Source organism: Mastomys coucha, unplaced genomic scaffold (assembly GCF_008632895.1).
Source record: "Mastomys coucha isolate ucsf_1 unplaced genomic scaffold, UCSF_Mcou_1 pScaffold6, whole genome shotgun sequence".
NCBI classification, from domain to species: Eukaryota; Metazoa; Chordata; class Mammalia; order Rodentia; family Muridae; genus Mastomys; species Mastomys coucha.
Genome location: NW_022196912.1, coordinates 34167629 through 34183930, shown reverse-complemented (window position 1 = coordinate 34183930; position 16302 = coordinate 34167629). Strand labels below are relative to the sequence as shown.

At 45.5% G+C, this 16302-nt stretch overlaps 1 protein-coding gene across 3 annotated transcripts in view; it reads right to left on the bottom strand.

Moving 5' to 3' along the window:
• The window catches only part of Fam49a (family with sequence similarity 49 member A), a 109123-nt gene extending 92821 nt beyond the window's left edge, over positions 1-16302 (bottom strand). For 2 of the 3 annotated variants that reach the window (XM_031357447.1, XM_031357446.1), the window contains exon 1: positions 16222-16302. The gene's annotated coding sequence lies outside the window, so the exon portion shown is untranslated. The remainder of the gene's footprint in view (positions 1-16221) is intronic. The other variant, XM_031357449.1, reaches the window with a different exon arrangement.

Below are 16302 nucleotides of genomic sequence, written 5' to 3'. Positions count from 1 at the left end.
TTCCCTTTTACTTTCGATTAAAAAAAAAAAAAACTATTCAACAGGGGTGGATGAGTCAGCTATATCATCAATTTAGACACACTTTACCCTGGCCCCACGCTTGCCAATCCTGCAGGCAGGCAGGGAAGGCATTCTGTGGCTCTTAGCCCTCTGATAGCCAGCTTGGTTCTCAACAGCTATTTCTGGGGGCACTGGCAGCTTACATGTGGTTTCCCACCACGGTTCACATCACTGGTTTCCAAAATGTTAACCCAGGCTAGGCTGAATTTTGACACCACCCTCCCCTTTTGCCCACAGATGATGTTTCCCATGCAGTACCAGGCCTCCCTCCTCTGAGCATCGCCATCCTCACCCCTCCCCCACCCCTGCCACCTCGTTACCACAATAGCAACTAAAAAAAAAAAAAAAAAAAAAATCACCTCCTGGTAGTCAGCTAAGTGTGCCCATGTGTATGTTATTAAAGCATTACATTCAACTACGGAGACCAAATACTAATATAAATCAGGAAAAGTAGTTCTGAAGGCTGGAAGAAAGCCCTAACAGTCAGCTGGAGACATATCAAGAGGAGCAGAGTTGACACAAATCGAGTTCTGAATAAACGTTAAGACTACATCTCAACCCAGGCATCACATGGTGAGCAGAGGCCCTGACAGGCATGTGATTCGCGCAGAACTTTAATCTGTGTCAAAGCTTGTTTGTTACTGTAAAATACCCTCTAGAGGGAGGGAAGCAGGACAGAGATCAACCCCATAGGACCGTGAGGACAGGAAAGCCCAGGAAACATCACTGACAAACATGGAACTGAGTTTGCATTCTTTAATATCAGGTAACCAAGATGTTTTCTTGGTGTTGTGGTTGTTGATTTCTTATTTTGTTTTGTTCTGTCTTCTTAACATCTTCACTTCAAAAACATGCAATATGTATCTGAATCGGAAAATCCGAACAACTTATCACAATGGTTAGGGCACAGGATTCAGTCTCCCTGAGGCCAGGCCTTACGCTTCTACAGTATCTATTTTGGTTTTAGTATGTGTGTAGTGTGTGTATGTGTGTGTGTGTGTGTGTGTGTGTGCGTGTGGCATATGTGTAACTGCCTGCAGGTGTCTATAGAGAACGGAAAGAGGCCCTGGACCCCCTGGATCTGGAGCAACAGGCAGAGCTATCCAGTGTGTTTGCTGGGACCCAAGCTTTGGGTCTTCTACAAGAACAGTGTATGATTTTAACCACTGAGCAGCCTCTCCAGCTTCCTACCCACGCTCCTTAGGGTTCATATGCGGTCCGGTTCATCTGTCGAAGACAGGTATTTAACTAAAAATAAAATGAAATAAAGACAAATCTTTGTTTCTCCTCTATTATATTTAAGCAAACCTTCCACCTGTGACCTACCAGTGAGACAAGAATTCCTTTCTTCCTAGCACACGTGAGTGGATACTCCACTAGTTTACACTCATGGCATGCATACTTGTAATTTGAATCTGGAGTGTACCCCACATCTGCTTAGGTTTCAAAGGATTGGTCCCCAGCAGATGGTACCACTTGAGGATGTCAGGAAAACTGTGGAAGTTAGGGACTAATCAGAGATGACGAGTCCTTGGGTGTGTGAACAGCCTCATCCATGGGCTCGCACTGCTGCCAGGAACCGAGCTGCCACCCTGTGCCTTCCCCTACAACACACCTGAGCCGAAAGAACCCTTTCCTCACTTGTCTAGGTCCCAGCAATGTAATAACTGATATACAAACATCTATGTTTATAGCTGTGTACACACAGACAGACAAACAGATACACACACACACACACACACACACACACACACACACACACACAGTTTGGCTGAAATCCCAAGCTTATCACTCCCTTGTATAAACACCCTAATGGCCTCCTCAGAGCTTCATGATGTTCTCTCTCTCTCTCTTCAGTTTCTCCTCATCGCTATCTTCTAACTGACTTACACTGGAAAAAGTTGCTAGGGCATCTTTTCGTTCTAAGGGATACAAGAGTCAGATTGGGAGGCGCAGGAAGTTGGACCCGGCAGCACGGAGGTCCCCTAGAGTGCTCTACAAAGTGTTCTTCTCTCCTCTTCAGCTCACCTGCATTCCTCAGTGTGGCTTCCCACCCACCAAGAATGAACTCCAGCCACTCAGGCACTAAGATTCTGGTCTGAGAGAAGAAGGGTCCCATCTACTGAGAAAATTCTCTTCTTCCTTGAAAGGTCTTCCCTGCTAACTCTGAGTCATCCCAGGGGTGAATGGGAGTCCTGGCTGAAATCCTAACACACTTAGGAGTTTCTGCAGAGCTTTCTAGGTCCAGCCCTGAAGTTACACTTTATAAACACCAGCCCCCAGCAGGGACCTCCTGCACTGTTACTCCCTGGGGCTCTTCTTTATCCTCAGGACTCCAGTTAACACTCTTCCCTCCACTGCTTTCACTTCCAGATTTTCCTGGCACCTCATTCATTTTACAGCCACCCTGCCCGATGGCTTTTTAGCAAAAATCTAGCCAACTGGGGTGTAGAGCCAACACACTACCAAAACTCCCATGTTCCAAATCATCTTTGACCAGGACTTTTTGTTGTTGTTTTTTAAAAAAGAAAGGAAGGAAGGAAGGAAGAAAGGAAGAAAGGAAAGAAGCAAGCAAGCAAGCAAGCAAGCAAGCAAGACATCACAAAACTCTCCTCCTGCCCTAAGCCTCCTGGGGTGGGCTAGAGATGTGGTTACAAACCAGCCTTGGCTTGCCCTCTGGGTGCACAGTATAGTGTCAGACAAACCAGTTAACACTAAATAAGATGTCTACAGTCTCAGTGAGAGGGAGGCAGGAGATACTACAATCACAGCCTGGCTGGCAACCTCATCACCTGAAACCCACCTCTTTCCCTCAGCTGTGCTTGCCATCCGACCAGGAACACTTCAACCCTGCTTTGGTATTTTCTGAAGCTCAACACATAACTTTCCACAGGAGGCTCACTTTCTCACTTCCTTCAGGTCTTCACACAGTCCCTACCTTCTGGTGAGGCCTTCCCTGACCATCTTGCTCAAAATAATGACTATACTGCCTCTCAGACAAGGCTCACCCTCTACACCAGTGATTCTCAACCTGTGGGTTGTGACCCTTTCAGGGACAAACGACTCTTTTCCACAGGGGTTGCATATCAGATATCCTGCATATCAGATATTTACATTATGATCCATAACAGTATTAAAACTGTGATTATGAAGTAAGCAACAAAAGTAATTTTAATGGTTGGGGGTCAACACAGCATAAGGCACTGCATTAAAGGATCAAAGCATCAGGACGGATAAGGACCACTACTCTAGAATCATCTGAGATTCACTTTACTCCATGTTATTCTCTTATCTTATTTTACTTGCTCATGTGTCATGGCCCATCTTTCCCCATCAGAATATAATCAAATCTGAAGCAAGAGTTTTATCTTTCTGGGTCACTGCCTAACCACCCTCCTCAACACACATACAGAAAAGTACCTGATTATAAATACTCAATGAATACACATTAAACAAGTGGATGGATGAATTGATGGATGGATTTGGTGGGAAACAGAGGAAGGATCTGTTAGAAATGAGTCCCTAAGGATCTGTTGAAGTATAGACAGCACCTTAGAAAGAGGATGCAACTCATGTGTGATTTGGGGCGAACCATATTCCATCTTTCTCTCTTACAATATGAAGCTAATACAAAATATGTTCAAGTCTATTTGAGCCATAAAACTAAAAAAAGGATTTTCCGACAGTAAAAATCATGCCAAGCACAGTGTGGGCTGATGTAACATGAGAGAGGCTAAAAGGAAGCACGTCTTTCTCCACAGTCAGGGGCCTGAGTTTTAACCACAGAAAGAAACTGGGGAAGCCCAGTACAGTGAGGCTGGGAGCTAAAGAGTCATCAGGACCTGATCCCAGGCTGTACTAAGGATGTCTAAATTCCAGGCCAGGGCAAAATACCCAATAGTCTCTGAACTGGGCTCTGTGAATGGCTCCTGCAGAAAGCAGGCCAAGCATTTCCTATGCAATCAATCTGCCTTCGGGTGAAGAAGGGCAACACTGCATCAAAGCTTTGCTCTCCTTATAGCGAGCACCCAGCATGCTCTCCTGTTCCTTGACACATGTGAAAGTTTCCAGAGCAGCGTCTGGCACTTTGGAAGCACATGGCAAACAGAAGATGCTATTTGCATGAAATTTACATACATTAAGGTCGGGAGGGGGGCATGAAACTCCACTTGGGAAAAAGGCAAAGAAATTAATCTGGCCTTGTATTTTCTGTAGTTATGGACAGAAAGTGAGAGCATCTTCTCCTGAAAATAAGAAAAAAAAAAAAAAGAAAGAAAGAAACCCTGTGAGCTAGAACCATCATGGGGTATGTGGTTCAGGAATGCAAACAATGTTCAGAAACAGACAGACTGTACCCATTTAGGCTGCCCACTTTGAGTTCTACATCTTCATGCAACTTCAGGGCAAAAAATGCATTCTTAGTCACCAGGCCTTGATGCTTAAAGGAAGAATAAAGATGTGCCTTGCCAGTATCTGTTGCCTGAGAAGTATATACAAAAGACTGCCAGCAAGATAATTAATGTTGTCGGGCGGTGGTGGTGCACGCCTTTAATCCCAGCACTTGGGAGGCAGAGGCAGGCAGATTTCTGAGTTCAAGGCCAGCCTGATCTACAGAGTGTGTTCCAGGACAGCCAGGGCTACACAGAGAAACCCTGTCTCGAAAAACCAAACAAACAAACAAAGATAGTTAATATTCATTAATGGCTAAACGTTTGCTGAAGAACACAACTCATTTTAATTAATACGATAGAAGATTTAAGAATTCTTTGAAAACTTAGGGGTCAACGTGGGTCTAGGTAATCTAAAAATTATTGGTTAGAAAAAAAGAAAACCCTCACATGTATACGCAACCTAATAGACAGCACACTGTAGATATCTTAGTTTATACGCGCTATTTAAATTAGTTGCTAATTTTGAGGTTTAACACAGAACTTTGCAAAACTCACTACCTTATTAGCAAGTTCCAGTAAGTACATTGTGGAAAAGAAAGGACAGAGGAAAAGAGAAAAGAGGAGTAGAGGGGAGAGGAGGGAAGAGGAAGGAAGAGGAGTCAAGGGAGGGATCCAGCACACAGAGGGTTAAAGTGGGGAGCAACCAAGAGCTGTGTATATAATGTGGTACCCTTACTGGTGTATTCATATTCATCCATGCATTCACATTTAGAGGGAACCCCAATTTCCATCTTGCACAATGAGGCTCTCCACAATAACCTCAGGCTAAAAACAGATCTGCCTCCCACCAACCGACCTCACAAGCCTCTGGGGCTGGTGTGCAGGGCCAGGTTTGCCTTCCAGTCCAGCTTCAAGGGACACCTTATTAAGTTCTCTCATTAGATGTGGAAGAGGTAAGGCTCAGAAACAAAAGTGGACCACACAAGCTGGGCCCAATCAGCTGCAGAACCAGGTTCAGTAACAAGGATCAAGATCCACACACGCTTTCGAGTGCCCATAGCCTCTCCCTATTGCCACCAGCTCAGTAAGCAGTAGCTCTGGTGAAGTTCCCTCTCCTTCACAGATAGTCCCAGACTCTGCTGCTTCCCACTCCCCAACTGATTTGACCTGTGAGAAGACACAGGAAGCAAAGACAGAGCAAGCCATAGCTACACAGGGCAGAGGCAACTAACTCAACAGCCTCTCCTCTTCCCCCATCTTTCCCACTTCTAGCAACGGCCCATGTTAAGCAAAAATGGAATATATGTTTAGTCTCCTATACTTTTAAAACCTGTATTCAAGTTTCTTTCTTTCTTTTTTTCAAAGCCATACTCAAATGCTTTGAATTAAATATATTTGTATTTTATATATACAAGAATGAGTTTTTACAAGGGTCTGTCTCTGAAGCAGAAGGATTAGACACTGTCCCCAGGAGGCATGATTCACTTGCATTCTGCCACTTAGTTTCAGCATTGCAGCATTGCATTTTCCTGTGGTGACTGGTGCCTAAAATGTCCCAGAAGGTCCCTCCGCTTCAGCTAAAGGAGCTCTTGAGAAGCCAGTTTCTTTCATGAGCCACACAAAGGCGAGGATTGGCTTGAGCCAAAGCCATGTCTATAAAACCTGGGAGGGCCCTGCATGAGGCAACACTGCCCTAGACCTGAAAGAACACACAAATGCCCCCCAATAATGGGCACTCCACACAAGCCCAATATGCATTCTGGCTCACACCCAGCACACACAAAGCACATCCATCTCTTCTCTCTCATGAATTCACACACCTATCACAGGTCATGCACACTCATAGTTGGCACATACTCAAAGCATGTAGCAAAACAACATACTGTCTCACACAAACCATGTGGATTACACACAAACACAGACTATATACATGCACATTACAGTACACACATACTCATTCTACGCCTTTGCACTACTCTCAAGTACACACTTTCTACACACTCACAACCTTCTCCCCCCACCCTCCACATATATGAACACAACAGGCATGGTGAGTGTATTCAATGGGTTAAGGCTCTTGCTGCTCAGTCTAATGGCCTAAGGTTGATCTCTGGAACCTATGTGGTAAAGGGAGAGAATGGATTCCCACAGGTTCCTTTAAATTTCAACACCCAAGCATCAGGGCAGGTGAGCCTGCATGTGTATGCAAACATGCATGCATACGATACACACACACACACACACACACACACACACACAAACTAAATAAGTAAATAATAAATAGACTTGTATATGAGTAACACACTTTTGTTCATACTAAATAACTAATAAATAAACTTGTATATGAGAAACATACTCATACTAAATAAGTAAATAGATAAACTTCTTTATGAGAATACACACATACACAGAGAAGCTTCTAGAACAGATAAAGTCCAATACTTTAGAGTGGTACTCTGAGGTAGGCCTTATTTATAGTCTGTCCCAGTCAAAGGCTTTGAAGGTTCCAGACCCCACTCTCATTCCTGTGGAAACTGCTTGTTAGGTTAAAGGCACTGATCCTTTCACAGTTCTGGCTGAGGGAGAATCTCCACATGATCCCAAAAGAATGTCGGACTACAACTTGTCAAACTTAATGGATCCTGGAATAAGGTTCAGCTTCCAACAACATAACATCAGAATGATGTCACACACTAAGCATAAACTCAAAAGAGAAGGAGAGAGAAAGGGTGAAGGGTCACTTGGGCATTGTTTATACAATTTCTTTGCCTAAATGTCCCTATTCCAGTACCTGATCAACAGATGGCCTCTGTACCCTTTCATTTTCCAGAGCAGATGCAACCCTGGTCCTCTACTCCCCAGGAGGGAACGATTTCAGCCTTCTTTGTCACCACAATGCCCAGTGTGTTCCTAGCTTGCTATTATAGAGAGCTGTGCAACCACTGACGATGGCCATATTGGCTGTGGCCACTGTCTTCTTAGTCGGTCCATCAGCCAGCAAGTCCTGTCCCTAAGAATGACAGTGAAGGTTCTGGGGACAAACTGCAGCAGGAAAGGAGCAACTAAAGGAAAGATCATTACTAAGAAAGCAGTAAAGTTCTGAGAGGTCTCCTTGTGTCCCGAGTCTGCGTGGGCTGAACAGAAGCCATAGGAAGAGGTCAGAGGCCAGGGAGTGTCTCCCTTCTCACTCTTACTCCTGTCCTTTAGGGCCTTGGCACCCAGACCCAGGCTCAAAGAAAGATAAAGGACATTTACTTAGACTTGGCTCCTAGGAAGAGAGCAAGGAAGTAACAAGTCCAAGGTCACTCAGTAAGTCAAGAGCAGGCCCTAACGGAGAGCCAAGACCTTCTCACGCTCTGCTTGGGGCTTCTCACTTCCCCATGCTCCCTCTTCAAGCCTGGTTCCTCCTCACAAGGCTAAAATGATGATGAGTCAGACTGAGAAAGTCCCTTCTGTCTTCCCCTAATGCCACCCTTGATTAAAAAATAAAGAAAAACAACAACAAAATTCCCACTCTTTTCTACTTCTAAGAAACTTCTTCTTGGAAAACTGCCTTGTCCTTTTGAAACTTTTGGAAGCCACGTTTGAACAAATTGTTGGTACTACTTTACTCTTAACAATATGTTCACACAATGCATTCTAAAGTGAAAAAGTAGGAAAGTGGCCATTGATACTTCTGATTAGAATGGAATGAACAATGTGACCGTTCCATCTGTTCTGGTTTGCTTTCTATTGCTGAAATACACACCATGACCTAAAGCAACTGTGAACACTACCTGCTATGATGAGGAAAGGGTTAATTTGGCTTACATGTTCCAATCACAGCCAAAAGTTAAGGAAAGTCAGTGGCAGGAACCCAAGGCAGGAACATGGAGTCAGGAACTGAAGCAGAAACCATAGAGGAACACTGCTTGCTAGGTTGTTCAGCCTGCTCTCTTGCACCACCGAGGACCACCTGCCATGGGGTGGCACCTCACACAGGAAGTAGGTCTTTCCATAGTCAATCATTAATCAGGGAAATGTCCTACAGATTTGCCTACCTGCAAATCTAAATGAGGCATTTTCTCAACTGAGGTTCCCTATTCCTAGATGACCCTCTTCCCACATGACATGCCAATAACATAACCAGTGTACCACCCACTCTCCAGAGATAAAACATGCTGCTGTTTTACCTAACCCCAAGAATACTGTGGGCTCCTGTAGAAATTTGCGACAAAAGCCACCCATAAGTCCTCACTGGAACAATTTTCTCAGACCTGATATGCCTCTAAATTCTCTATACTTCAGAAAGGATTAAAGTACATACTTACTTCTTATGTGCTCCCACCACCCAGAGGGTCTGAAGCACTCATCTTTCCGCTAAAAACCTCACTTATTCCAAATGAGACCTATAAATATATGTTATAAGTAATCTCACATAAAATTGGGCTAGCTTTTACTTCCAAAATAGTAATAGAGCTTTTTCAAATTTTGGACTCAACAATAAGAAGATGTGGGTATGTCAGAAGTTGCTTTTGACCCTATTTACTTCTTGGGAAGGCATTTAAGAGCCCAGGTTTGAAATCTCAACACACTAGGAAAAAAACATATTTGAAAAATAAAGAAATGAGCAAAGAGATTGATAACAAAAATGCACAGACGGATTCTTAGTTTTCCTTGTTAGGACTACACGAAGGTTATTTTGTATGTGTGCTATGTAGTGACAACTCACAGGCTAGAGATGGGAACCTGTAGGATGGGACTTTTCAGGGGGAGATTCAGAGATGGGTTGTCAAAGGAAAGGGGGAACTTTTGTGGCAGCTCTTATCAGAACACCAAAGAGGAACCTACAAGAGTGGCCAAAACTTTTCAAACAGATTCTATTCAAAGCCCATGCAAAAAGAGCACCTGATAAATATTTAATCCACATATTCCTCCATACTATCCATGAGACACAAACATCATCAGCTACCATGTATAAACTGGAAAACTTCATAAACTTAAGGAATTTGACCAAGGAAAATGCCAAGATTCCAACTCAACTGTTTGCTTCAAAGAAGCTCAGACTCCCAGGTACATGCTATTACTCTGGATTTCAGAATTGTAGAGTAAATCTGTCTGTCTGTCAATGCATATATTTATCTATATAAGTATATACATATATCATGCCCTCCCCCTTTCTTTCCCTCCCCCCTCCCCGTCTTCTCACACTCACCCATCTCTTCTTTTTTCACTTTCACTCCTTCTTTCTCTTGTACATCTTTCCTATTCTAATATCTCTCATCCATCCATCCATCCATCCATCAATCCACCCACCAACCCACCCATTCATACCCCCCTCGAATTGGATAAAGACACTGACACCAAAGGTATTCATGTGCAACTGACTCTGTCATTCTGTAAGCTGAGAACATAGTTCTATTGGATTTCCAGGGTTGCCAGCTGTCCCAGGGAAGAGTATGAAAAATACATTGCACAGCACCTGCCTCAATTGAGAGGGACCCATCACTCAGCAGGCCTGAGTTTGGGCTCAGCTCATTACTATCGGATGGCATCCTTTGACAAAATAGGCTGAGCAAAGGACACCCTGAAAGACATCAGTCTGGGGAGAAACTTAAAACACAAGCTTGATTTGACTTGGTTTATTACAGTTTTAAAGAGTGGAGGTACCTAGCACAGAATTGCTACCTTTTTGAGATGAGTATTTTGTGAAGAAACTTGCTGATGAGTACCACATTCCTCACATATGTGCAGTCTCTTATTTACAGTGTGGGTGATGGAGAGAAAATGGCTCTCAAAGGCATTTTACATAGGAGCAAACACCATCTTGGCCATCTTCCTAGTGAGGCAACATTATGGAAGTTCCTAAAAATACCTCTGGATGTCAGCTTCCCCAGCCACAAGGCAGAGTTAATATCTGCTGCACATGTCCTTAGAACTTTGCCCCAGATGGTTTTCAAATGCTTGCTATTATCTTGCTGACAAGATCTTCTATTGTTCCATAAATGCTGCTGCCCACATAGCACCAAAGGCAGCAGAAGACTCAAATATTAAATTAAATTTAAAAAGAGACAACTTGTCAGAGCCCAGGTTGCACATGAGTGAGGAGACAGAGTAGGCATAAGATCCATGGTGTTTTCTGACTCTGTATCCATGACCCTGTCCACAGGATGCTGCCTCCCCACTTTGGCTGACTTGGATTTAGCTGCATCGCTGCTCCTGCATGGGCCAAGACCTCATTGCCAATGGCCTTGAAAGAACTGAAGGCCCTGGAATAAGTTTATGGTTCATAGCTCCTTGTGTGCATTTTAATTAAGTTTTTAAAAAGCGACACAAGCTCCTCCACACCTCCCAAAATGGTTTTAAGGACATCAACTCAATGCAAAAGACAATTGTAGGTGGTGAGCGTGTGAGAGCAGCCTCTTCTCTACTCACTGAAATGGAAGCCATGGAATATGGTATTAGCTCCGCTCCACTCCTGTGACCTTCCTTGATCTGTTCTCATCAGCTTTGACTATCAATCATTTGGGAGTTTGGGGGAGGGGGAGAAGCAGGGGGGTGATCAACCATAAAATGCCTCCTTTCCTGAAAGGGAGCAGTCTCTAGAGTACTTCTCCCAGGGCACCCTTCTTCACTGACCGCTGGGTAAAAGAAACCAAAGAGTTTTGAAAGACCATCAGGCTAGACATGGAAAGGCCCTTTCAAACCATCAGATCCTTCCTGTTTTAAAGACAGCAAAGCAAGAGCCTTGGGGCTTGCTCTTCCCTTATCCTAGAAGTTAGGCTGGGCATCAAGAGTTGAGCACAGTCGTTCCTGGGCACACCCTTTTTCTGTTTTAGCATTCAAGAGGGAACTGAGATGCCCTCAGATGATACCTTGATGGCAAAGGAGAATGGACGCTGCTGTATCATGTTATTTCCTCCTCTAGATAGCTGTTTTATGACTCCGGCCATGCCTAGGTAGGTGCTTCCTCCTTCACTTTGAATTTGGAGTGGGGCCTACCTGAGGGCAGGGGTGATACCACACTGATCTGTAGGCTTTCAACCCAGCCCAGGCCAAGGGCAAGAGCCCACATGATAAGCATTGGTTATATAAATGAATGATCCCATTTTATGCTTGATCCATCATAAAACTGCAATTAAACTCTTTGGGGCACTCTCTTTCCCAGTTTCATTTTAAAAATCTAATTATCTATGCCATACAGAATTTTTATTAGAAAGTGAAGTCATTAAATAAGCAGACACCAGACTTGGGCCCTGAGATAATTGCAAATAGCACCACATCTGTCTGCAGTGCTCAGCTGGACCTGATAAGCACACTGCTGGGAAGTGTGGTCCCCGTCTCAGCACTTGGAGCATCAGGGCTCTAAAGGAAAGGCTGGCTTCTACCTTACCTAGGGAGGGCTAGGGAAGAATGCTCAAAGCACTTCACACGCTCACCTTCCTAGACATGAGCTGTACCTACCGGCAGACTAAATCCACACCACCTCTGCCTTTGAAAAGCTCCCTACCCCGCATGCCTGTCATCAACCATTCCACCTCTGTTGTATCTCTTGTCACTAGGTCTACATCCCAGGGAAACACTTGTGATATTTTCCATTCACATGTTCAATGATAAAATCCTGGCTTGCCCAGTGATTTGGGTTATATTAATGACAAACCAACAATCCATTCTTTGTGTTAACAAAACCACTTAGAATTTCATCAACTGTTCTTTCTTGACTAAGACATGTCAGAGTCCCGTTCTATTCATCACTTGTAAAAAGAAATCCCGCAGCCAGCTGCAGAAAGCCTTGTTAATGCTGCACCAAGAGCAAAACCTAATAAGCTCTCTAAATATTTACTATGAGTCTGAGTTACTACAGCACTGACCAGTTCCACCCTTACTAAAATCCACTTGTATTCTCCAAACACACTTATTTTGGTTCTCTGACGCACCAGCCAAGAAAATGACAAGATTGTATGCCATGGCACAAAGAGTATGCAGGACCTCATTTTAAATTCTGGCCCTGCCACTTACTAGCTGATGTGATTTTTTTTTTTTACCTCCCTGTCCCCATTTCTTTCAATCCAGAATAGAGACAAGCAAATGTATAAACATATATTTTAAAACAAGTAGGGAGGGGGTAGCTAAACATGTCCAGGGTTTTCTTTTTTAAGCAAACATTCATTTTAAAGGATTCTCATGGGGGGTGGGGGTGGGAATTGCATCCTTGCAACTCTGGAAGTGTATTTCCATTTCAAAAAGTATTAGAGACTGGCACTTGTTCTGGTGGCCAAGATCATGGCTTATCTGGTGAGAGATAACTAGAACATTAACTAGTAAAGCTAGGAGCCTCAATGTGGGCAATTTTTAACCTTCCTAGATAATGAATGGATCCCCAAGGGCCAGGATTCATCCAGGGAGCCCCCCCCCAGGGATTCTAAGAGGACCCAGATGTCCCTTAACAGGAGAATTCTTCTCTAATCAATACAAGTAAATAAGAGCAAGTCTATTGTGAGACTGGCACCATGCCAGGCCCTATAAATACATAAGACCATTTAATCTGGAAGAAGACAAGTGTGAGTATTGGAGTTTTACTGCCACAAGAAGGGAGGCTCAGTGAGCTCAGGTAGACTTCCAGGACTCCACAGCCAGAACAGAGCTTAAATTCATGCCTGATTCCATCACCTCTCTTTACAGTCACTATAAGATTAGTCTTGGAATTTTTGTGGCTCCATAGAGAGGAGTTTTAACCAAGGTGAAGCAGGAACCAGAGGCTGCTGTGAATGAGTCAAAACTCCCAGAGACAGGCAGGACTGGCTCCTTGTCAGATGTTCACCAGAACCGAAGGAGGATCTCTCTTTGATAACCACTCGATTCTATGAAGGCTAAATGAGGACCTTCCAAGATGACATTAGTTGGTTAGTTGTATTTCAGCCACAGAGTGCAGGCAACCTGATCAATCCTAAGGAATGATCTGATTAAGAGCCATCTCTGGACTCCACACCACCTTTCCCTTTGTCAAAACAGTGCTTTGACTGCAGGACAAAAATCTATTTCCAGTTCTTCCTTTTCCACCAGACCACATTTTTTAGACGAGGGTGTCATGCCTCTGAGATCCCTGCACTGTATCTGATACATAAATATGAAGTGTATAAATGAAGGTGTGCATTCCATGAATACTCCACAAAATAACTTGAGAAAATGCCACTAGCCTGATGACTTAAAAATCTTAAAATTTTCAAACTGCCCACAGTGTCTCAGACATCTCTTTAACGTAAGATCTTCCAACAATACCTAGGGCACTAATGGTCTTTCAGCCTTCCAATCATTCAAAACATAGCAGGTAGGCTAATCCGTTCTATCCTAAAAGAAGAAGCAACAGCCAACAGGATAGATAAAGATGCTTCACTTCAAGTCGATTTGAAAGATAGAATGAGGTCCATGTGAGTGAACAGACTTCCTCTGGGTCGACAGCTGACCAGGAGGCCGCTGATACCCTTGTCTGTACATGTTGCTCCAATTCAACAAGCCGGAACATTGCCATACAAAGAGGAGAGAGAGAGAGAGAATGTAAGGAAGAGAATAATAACCAAGAAGGGAGGAACAGCTTCACTGCAGAGTGTCACAAACAGGGGACAGTGGGTGTTAGAAACTAGGGACTGGGTTAGCTCTCTGGGAACTCCTTACTCAGGGCTGGCTCTGTCCTTGAGTCATCCGGTTGCATCTAGGCCCTGGGAGCATGAGCAAAAGCAAACTGAATTCCTCTCAGTGCTGAGTAAAAACAGGAAGTCACAAGTGGCTTCACTCTTGGGTCCCCAGCACTTGGGGTTCAGGATGTCCAAAGGGCATGGAAGGCAGCATGTGTCGCAGTGTTAGGGGCCTGGAACCCTTTCTAGTTAACTTCCTGCTGCAGGAAAGTCCTTCAGGAGACCCATCTGGGAGCACAGCAGGATGGGAGGCAGAGAGATCCATGTATCGGCGCTATGATTCCCCTTCATTGATCAAATCTGAGAGCTGACTGTGTGCTCACATCAACAGGAGCCCATGGGAAACAACTCACTTGCTCTGAGCTTAGTTGCCTTAGATGCAAAGTGAGAGGTGGGGACTGCCCTTCCGCTACAACACTAGCTCCCCAGCGAGCTATCACAAGTGTTTGGCATACCCAGAAGTATGCTACCAAATGTGCACCCCACCTGGGATGTTACTGTCCCCTCCTCAAAACTGAGAGCAAGAAGGAGCAAGGTAGGTTTAATCCCATCCCTTCTTATTCAGTATTATCTCCCCACAGAAGCTAGGGGCCCGCAGGAGGTGAATTCTGCCAGCCCCCAGCCTGGGCCCGATGCCCATGTTTATGACTGTTTATTTCAGAGCAAGTAGAAAGAAGAAATTAGAGCCATAAAAGACAGGACAACAGACCAATAAAAACGAGCTCCCAGAAGAGTCAGGGGGAGGAAGAGGCAAAACTGTCACCATAGCAACACAAGACAGTCAGAAACAGGCAGGAAAAACAGCCCCTGGTCTGCCTCCTCTCTTCACATGAAGCCCTCAGAAACAGTGTGTGAAATTCAGCCTCACTGGGGAGCAACCCTAACAGGCTGATCTTCCCAAAGCTGGAGCCTGGCTAGGAGCCACCCTCCTCTTGCTGCCCAGCACAGGTTCTCAAACTGCATGGTCCTAACCCAGCTTTCCCTGAGCGCAGAGGACTCAGCCCCTGCAGATAGCCTGGGACAATCTAGAAGAGGTAGTGATTGGTCAGAGTAGGGAAAGTTTCTAGTAAGGAAACCACTTAGCTACAGGGGAAACCTATGAGACTGGGGTTCTCTATGAAGTAGACAGGGAATCACCCACATAGGGGAAAAAAAATCATGGCCAGAACTCAGAATGGTGAGTACAGGACCCTTCCTCTTCCAATAATGGCTGACAGAATTCTGGGGATCTTCACAGGGCTGGGGGCTGGGGGTGAGGGTGAGAGCTTTAGCAAATTTAAATGACAGAGGCCCGTCTCTGGGGACATAGGTCAAGAAGTTTAACAGCTTGGAAAAGGACTAGAGGACAGGCTGGCACATTTTTGTCAAGAGGTGTTCTTGTCAGTCTCTCGGCTGGCAAATGAGACAGGTGTGTCTAGCAAGAAGCATGGCTGGCCTGAGACCAGTGCCTCGGGAAGTGGGTCAAATTGTTCCCGAAGCTTCAGCTTGGAAAAGTCTCCTCCTGCTGGACTCTAGTTAGGAGTTCTGGCGTGAGGGGGAGTGAATTCCGCGGAGGCGAGGAGGTCTTAGGCACGGCACAGCAGTTTGCCTGCTGGCTAAGCACCTCTGTGGCAGGTGGCAGCAGAAGGGGTCCAGGTGTGCTGGGGCCAGGACGGGCTTCATCCACGCCTTGGGGCTTCAGAAATATGGGGAGCAGAGGCATGGCCCTCGCAGAGGAGCCCGGAGGAAGATCGCGGGTCTCCTGCTTTGGAGATGAAGGTTCGGGGGAGGGGCGGAGGGGGGGCGATAGGGGTGGGAGTGGTGGAAGGGTGAAGGGACTCTACTGGAAAAGAAATAAAACCAGGAGAGAGACCCGAAGAGAGGGAGCATTGGACGCACAGACCTCTGTGCTCGGGAATCAAGACCGAGTCGTGAGCCTGCTACCTCCCTCCCTCGCCCGGGGCTGCAGGGCGTCGCGAGCAGGGCGAGGAGAGCCACAGTCGCCCTGCTCTCCACCAAGTCCGGCGCCCTGGAGGCCCTTGCGCCTCCGCAGCGCCTTTCCCTGGGAGTCCCAGCCCGCGATCCCTGCCGCGCCCCAGCGGCGTTCGCACCACGCTCACCAGAGTCGCAGCCGCTGTCGCCGCCTCGCTCCTGCTCGGCCGCCCGCTCCGCCGCTGTGGATGCCTCTCCCGCGGCAGCCG